Raw genomic sequence first — 7904 nt, 5'->3', positions numbered from 1 at the left:
CAGTTCTGAGTGTCCATGTGTTCAACTAAAATTCCAGGGTTCACTTACTGAAGGGAAGAAGTTGGAACTCCCAGACCTGAGCATTCTCTCTACTTAAAATACTGGTGATCACTCGCATCCCCCCATCCAAGTAGATGACCTGGATCTGGAGTATTGGGTCCTATCAGCAGTCTTTGTCCTGGACTAATCTTCTGGTTGTAAGTTTACCTTACACTTAATTCCTCGAGGGCTCCTTCTTAAGAGCCACAGAGTGGTTATGCTCTGAGGTTCTCAGTGACCACCTGACCCTGTAGATCCGTCTTCATTCCTGAGTTTGATAGAACATCCTATGGCTCATTTCATTGCCACCCAGGCTTCCCTAGAGATCAGTAGAATTAAGTACAGTTTTCACACTCTTCTATGTCTGTCACAATGAGCATGTATATTCCCTATACACCAATAAGAAAATCATTGTCCTCATTTTGCCAGCAGGTAATAGAGGCTCAGAGATGCTAAGTAGCTTTCCTCAGGTAACCCAGTGAACAGAAGTGGGATAGCACACTTTCTTGCAGGGAAATTATGTCACTGGAGGGTTTTGTACAAAGTTGTGTTGGGATGTGACTTCTGTTTTAAAAGCAACACTCACCTCCTATGTCCAGGAGAGTGAAGTGCAGCAAGGGTGGAAGCATGGATGGCAGTGATGGCCACCGTGACCACGGAGGGAGAACTTGATGTTGGTGTGGACCTGCGGGAGGCCAAGAGAGAGGGTCAGGGTTTGGATGTAGTTGGAAAATAAACTCGATGTGTTGATGGGTGTGAGATGTAAGGGGGAAATATGTGAATTTTATGGTAGAATTTTTAAAGTACTGATTTATTTGGCTGTGCCAGGTCTTCACTGTGGCACATGGGATCTTTTAGAGCATGTTAACTCTTAGTTACGGCATGTGGGATCTAGTTTCCAGAGCAGTGAGTGAACCCAGGCCCCCCTGCATTGGGAGCTCAGAGTCTTCGCCACTGGACCGCCAGGGAAGTCTCTACAGTTGAATTTTTGTGTTTCATTGGTGATATCTCATAGCTTTCAGAAACACTACGACTGGAGTGCAATGAAAGGATGATCAGACAGAGGTTTGAGAAACATTCACAGTAATGTCAAGTAAGATGACTTTAAGGAGTCTCCAAAAAGTGTGTCTGTTTGTGTGTGTGTGTGATGCAACTGTGCAGCTAGAGAACATAAAGGAGAACTACTGGACCTTCAGCAGCGTGAAGACTTATGGGGTAGGAAGAGGAACCAAGAAAGATACAGGGAAAATGGGATAGTTCATCATCAGTTCCAGATGACTAGATTTCATACTTTGTGACTCAGTCTCTGAAAGAGAATGAATCAACATAGTACTACTCTTGCTATTTCGGGAAGTTTTCTATTAATGGTGCTAATAATTCTCTTTTTGATTAAAGCATTTGATCATTTGAATCATCACTTTAAACGTCTGACAGTTGACAGAACTTCAGTTTAGGAAATTGGAAGGGTGGTTGGTTGACTTTTATCTTTTTGTTTCAGGCTGCTTAATTTGTACTTATGCAAAATGTGTTACATCCACCTGTGATGTGCTATTCTGTTCTTCCCACAGGCACTAACCTCATTCTTGTTTGGATTCAGGTGTTTTTTTTTTTTTTTTGTATGTATGTGTGTATAAAACACTAAGATTAATGCTCACTTTTAGATTTATAAATAATAGAGGTAAAACTGGCTTTCAGTGGCTTTTACTTTGCATGCTCAAAAGACTGAATTATAGTGTAAATGAGTATCACACAGGAAAGGCCCTTGCGTGCAGACAACAAATCTAAGATTAACTGCAGAGTGAGAGGTCTCCTCTTTTACAGAAAGAATCATTTAACTACTCCGGATGTTCTCAGTCTGCATTGATAGGCTGTAGGCTTGCAGACCCCATGGGAGTGTAGTGTGTTCCACAGACACCCTCCAAGTTGACTGTGATCTGGATTTGATTTTTCCTCCTGGTCCTAGGTCAGTAATAACCTCTTCTTGGTTGTATCTCATCACCTCTGATCACCACTGTGCAAACTCACAGTGAGAATTTGATCAGACCTCCCCTGCATCTCTTCGCCCTGTAAAGTGTCTGCTTACACTGTTTTACAGCCCACACAAATTTTCTTTGACCTGAGAATGCTTTCCACTCCTACTCTTAACCTTCTCCTACTGCTTCGTCTGAACATATTTAGTGATTGAAAGTGTGCTTCCATTATGACTCTTGTCATCAAGAAATACCTTCCACTGCATCATGGGCTCCAGACTGAGAATTTTTAAATTTAGGAGGTGCAGGTTTCCAGAGCTGTATTTGTACGTTCTCTTACCAGTTCTGATTAACGTGAAATGAAGAACCTGAGTGAACTTGTAGTAGCTGTAGCCAGCATCGAGAGCTGACCGTATGTCAAGCACTTTATATATTTTAGCTTGCGTTAATCCTTACAACAGAATTCTGTGAGACAGGCGTTACCACTATGTTCATTTTACAGATGAGGCAGCTGAGTCTGAGACCGCTTAGTTAACATGGTCAAGATCGTACAGGCAGAAACTGTGTTCGAACTCAAGCTGTGTGGCTCCACAGCCTACTCAGAGTACCTACACTCCTGTCTGTGTACTTCTTCACAGTGAACACCCCATTCTTACAGGATGTCTCACACCCCTAGCTTCTGGCCCCGGATGGCAGTGGCTCACTGTCTGACACATCCTCTGACACCATCACTGAGAAATCAGAAGTACCCTCGTTCAGCTCCAAATGCTTCCCAATTCAACATCTCCACTTGAGAATGACCAGGGGAAAAACGTTTATAAGAATACATACGTACATACTCTCTCCATCTATCATCTATCTATCTCACAGCTTGTCTAAAAGTTTCATACGTTTTTATAAATTTATAACTTTAAAAACACACAGCAGCACAACTGATAGGGAAAGAAAAAGATCAGGTGATGAATATGAGGTAATATTGTAGGTGTGTTTGTAATGCTCCTCTTCAGTATTTGTGAATAAACAATTTTGAGCCTAAAATATCTTGGATTGTTTGATAGTCATTATTAAGTAAGATAAACTCTGCTGTTTACCCATCTACCAATTTATTTTTTTCTTTTTACAGTGCAAAGGTAAATGACTTCAGCCTGGGCCAAATCTCAGAGTCTTGCATCTGAAAGTCACGATTTTTTCCGTGTTTATTTTTGGCTGTCAAATTCAGACCATCAGGTTTGTTGCCCTTTTTACCAGCATCAAACCCTTCCTCGGGGAAACCATAACAAGTACGAATATTTAGTAGAATAAAAAGAAGCTTGGGGCTTTTGTGTTTGCTATGCTAGGTCCACTTCACTAGACTTTGTTCAATTGGAGCTATCTCCAAGGTCATCACACAATTTGATCACCTTAACAAGGTTGCAATGTGAACTCTGAACTGTAATGGGAAAGCCAGTATAGTATTGTGTAATTGTTATTTATTTATGTATTTTTAAACTTTTTATTTTGTATTGGGGGTATAGCCAATTACAGCACTGAGATAGTTTCAGGTGGACAGTGAATGGACTCAGCCATACACATACATGTATTCATTCTCCCCCAAACTCCCCTCCTCCTATCCAGGCTGCCACATAACATTGAGCAGAGTTCCTTGTGCTATAAACACAGTAGGTCCTTGTTTGTTATCCATTTTTAAATATAGCAGTGTGTGCATGTCCATCCCTAACTCCCTAACTATCCCTTCCCTCCATCTCCCAGCCCGGCTACCCCCCACCCCCCCAATAATAAGTTCCTTATCTGAAGTCTGTGTGAACTCCATTTTTAAATGACTGCCTTCACAAGAATGTTAGGATGATGCTCTGAGCTATGTAGGAGGAGGGATACATTCACTTAAGGAGGAAAAGGGGTCAATGATGAGATGTATTCTGAAACAGATATATCTGGAATTCCCCACCCCCACCCCAGTTTGGTTCACTTATTAAAATAGCCTACTTGCCTTAAACAAAATATTGTATAATCTTATTCAACATCTCAGGTGCTATCAACACCAGGTAACAATGTTAGGTTTTGTTCTTACCCACTATTGCCTATTACATATCTGTTTTACAACATGCTGCCAGAGCTTGAACAACACAGTAGATGAGATACCTTGATATCCCTGAGGACCTAAAATTTAGGCCTTTTATTATTAGAACTATTCAATGATGATATAGAGATTTAAAATAAGAATTTCCCTTTGACAGCTGTGAAGTGACAGACAAACCTACATACTCTGGTAAAGCAAAGTGTTGAAATACATATCATAATTCAGACAAAATGAAAGCAACTCACAAAAGATGTTCTAGTAGTTTCTTTAAATCTGATTCATTGAAATTGCCTTAAAATATTCTTATAAGGCAGAACATATTTTAAAAAGTTTATCCATAGTGTGAGCATGCATTTTTATTATTTTTAAGAAATTGACTATGCCAAACATTTTTACTTAACCTTTGCCCTTTTCTTGAGTAAGGGTTAGAGATGGTTAAGAGGAATAGGGCATTGCTAGCACTTGGCAGGCCCCTTTTTGTGACGGAAGATTACAGTCTTCTGCAACTGGAATTTCTGGTGGCCTCCTGCCAGGGCAGTTTGCTCAGCCCAATCTGTGGGAAAGAAAAAACTATTGGATCTGAGTAGCTAATAGGTTTCAGAATTCTTCATGAAAGTGAAAATGATACTCTTTAAAGTATAAAAGGATCTTCTTGGATGCATTAGCGAGAAAAATGAAGTGCACTTTACTTAAATTTTTTAATGTCTGCAAAAAGATCCAGTGGCTTAAAGGGAGACTTGCATTTTATTTTAGTTCTTTACAAAAGACATTGAAAATATCTTTTCAACGTTGCTGTTGTTATGCCTAAACAAATTCTCTTTCACCACTGAGACTGACTTCAAGTGGTGACAGTGTTGCCAATGAAATAATACTGTTGACACAGGTACTATAGGTAAGCACAGGATATATGCTGAATTGAAGTTGGGAAGAGGTGGAATCAGATTAAAGAAATAATTTAAAGAAGCACAAAGACCTCCTATAAAACAGGCCTAACTATAGATGATGGGGTAAATCTAAGCAAAGGGAAAAACAGCAGGAAAAATTTCAAAAGGAAAAAGCATGTACATGCTTCCTGTTGGAATATGGCAATTAAAAAAAAGCAACTTGAAGATATACATACATATATAAAACTAATTGGATAACTGAATCAAGTATTTTGGTAATTATAGAGAAAAAAAATCTTGGAAGCCAGGGCAAGCGTGGGCTCAAACTTTATAAATTGGTTAAATTCACCATCTAATTACTCATTTCTTCATATTACATTGCTTGTATAGTCTTGGGTTGTATTTTGAAAAGCAAACTAGAACCAAAATTACATTTCACAGATCTGAAAATTAAAACCACAATACATCTATTAACATCAAAGGTTCCAAAGTGAAAGTGAAAGTCGCTCAGTCTTGCCTGACTCTGTGAATTCTCCAGGCCAGAGTACTGGAGTGGGAGAAGCCTTTCTCTTCTTCAGGCGATCTCCAAACCCAGGGACTGAACCCAGGTTTCCCACGCTGCAGGCAGATTCTTTACCAGCTGAGCCACAAGGGAAGCCCAAGAATACTGGAGTGGGTAGCCTATCTCTTCTCCAGTGGGTCTTCCTGACCCAGGGATCGAACCTGGGTCTCCTGCATTGCAGGCAGATTCTTTACCAACTGAACTATGAAGGAAGCCCACAAGTCACAAAACTGGTACGAAGAAACTGAGAGGCGAAGTCACATTCATGAGACAGTCTTGTGTTTAGGGTATGGGCTAGAGGAGTCAATGTAGGCTGCAGAGTCTGCTCAGTGTTTGAAGCCCACCTCTCAGTCCCTGTTCAGGATGCTCTGATACCTCCAGGTGATCCCCTTACTGGGGAAATAACTACTCAGGGTTGTTGTAAAGATTGAGAGATAAAAGTATTTGTAAAACATGAAGCATAATGATTCCTAGATAAGACTTTTAAATGGCTACATCCCCTTCTTTTTCTCTCACACACACATACCCCTTTCTTGCTTAATTCTTGTTTTGTTTTTGACCTTACCATGCCCCCTGCAGTGGAAGAACTGAATCTTAACCACTGGACCACCAAGGAAGTCCCTGTATTTAACTCATTTTAGAGAAAATATTTACACAGAGGTTTTATGTGAAGTTTGTTTTTTGCCTACTATTTCAAAGCAACTTATATCATCAAAGTTCAATATAATGCAATATTGGATTGTACTTCAGCTTTTATCATGGGATTGACTGGTACATGGAAACCATATGTATGAGGCAGATGTTGGCTCTAGGTATTTTTATATCTTTGAAATTCTGCTAATATTTTTAGTTTTTGTATGTGAAAATGGTTAATTTTCTTATGAAGTACGTATTTCTCTTTTTTCTTCTTGCTTCACAAAAATCAAATACCTTATATAAAACTTCTGGTATTGCCATTCTACTGGCAATGCCTATAGCAAACTAGAAATTCTTGCAACTGAAATCAGAATTCCAGTGATCTCTACAGAGACATTAAAGTGATGATCTCTATTTAGCAATGTATGAATAATACAAATAAATGTGGTAAAATTTGAATGGTCCAACAGATGTTATTCTCTCAACATATCACCAATTTGAACATGCTTTACTTATGATAAAATACCTTTTTTTTTTTTGCCATACCAGACAGCATGCTGGATCTTAGTTAAATGACCAGGGATCAAACTGATGCCCTCTGCATTGGGAGCCCGGAGTCTTAACCACTAGATCACCAAGGAAGTCCCAAAATACATTTTTAGCAATAAAGTACAATAAACAGATACTTCCCAACTCATGAAACATAGGAGAGAAAAAGGTCATTTGTATGTAAAACTTTTGAGGCTACAGTGCATATTCACAAACTATTGACTAGTGTTCAGAATGATAATCTGGTTAATCAAATGAGTTTTTAAAAGTTGCCATATCAATATTTCAGTGCCAAATGGAAGTTCAGTATAAATGAGTTTTACTACTGAAAATTATGTTATTACCACATTGGATTCTATACATGTATGAAAACATTTCTACATTTCTTCATAGTTACTGTGGAAGAAATTTGGCAATGTCACCACTCATTTCATTTTTTTCTAACAAAATAAGAGCTGCCGGGTTTTCAGTATCTACTGTGAACCAAGGACGTGATGCAGATGCCACACACATGCTCTTCCTGACCCTGGCAGCGGTCCTACAGAGGCTGTGGGGTGCCCTCCCGGCTCTCAGTACAGCCACAGAGCAGGTGACAGTGGCCGTGTAACACAGTTGGCCAGTCAGCTCTGAGAGGAAATTATTAGGGTGGTTCCAGAAAATCTCTTTTCTAAGGGAAAGCCAGTTCAGCTGACATGCTTTCTTTTCTTCTTCCCATCACTTCTGCCAAAGCAAACCTACAATGTATGAGGTGAAATAGCTCATTACCAGTTGACAAGCACACATTAAGGTTGGCTGAACAAAAACCCGAGAAAGCCTTATGTTCTTGATGACATTATAAAACTTAAGAGTGGACAAATGAGGCCTGCCTGGACAGCCTACCCCTGACAAGGGTGATAAAAATAACCCTTGTTTTCCAGGTTTCTTATTCACGGATGAATGCAACTCTCAACTGATTCACCTGCAAAGAAAATGTTGACCTTTCAGTCAGTGTTTGAGAGGAGGCAACCCAGCTGATAGAAAATAGGACAATAAGTTGATACATAGGTATCAGAATTTTTAATGATTTGATTTAAAAGTGCTTTGAGAATCCTGGATTTTAAATACAATGTATTTATGGGAGGTTCCAGTTGTTTGGGGTTATTGAAACATGTCCCTTAATCTTATTACAATATATTTTTACTTGGGCT

Source organism: Budorcas taxicolor, chromosome 12, assembly GCF_023091745.1.
Source record: "Budorcas taxicolor isolate Tak-1 chromosome 12, Takin1.1, whole genome shotgun sequence".
NCBI lineage: Eukaryota > Metazoa > Chordata > Mammalia > Artiodactyla > Bovidae > Budorcas > Budorcas taxicolor.
This window is presented reverse-complemented; position numbering follows the sequence as displayed.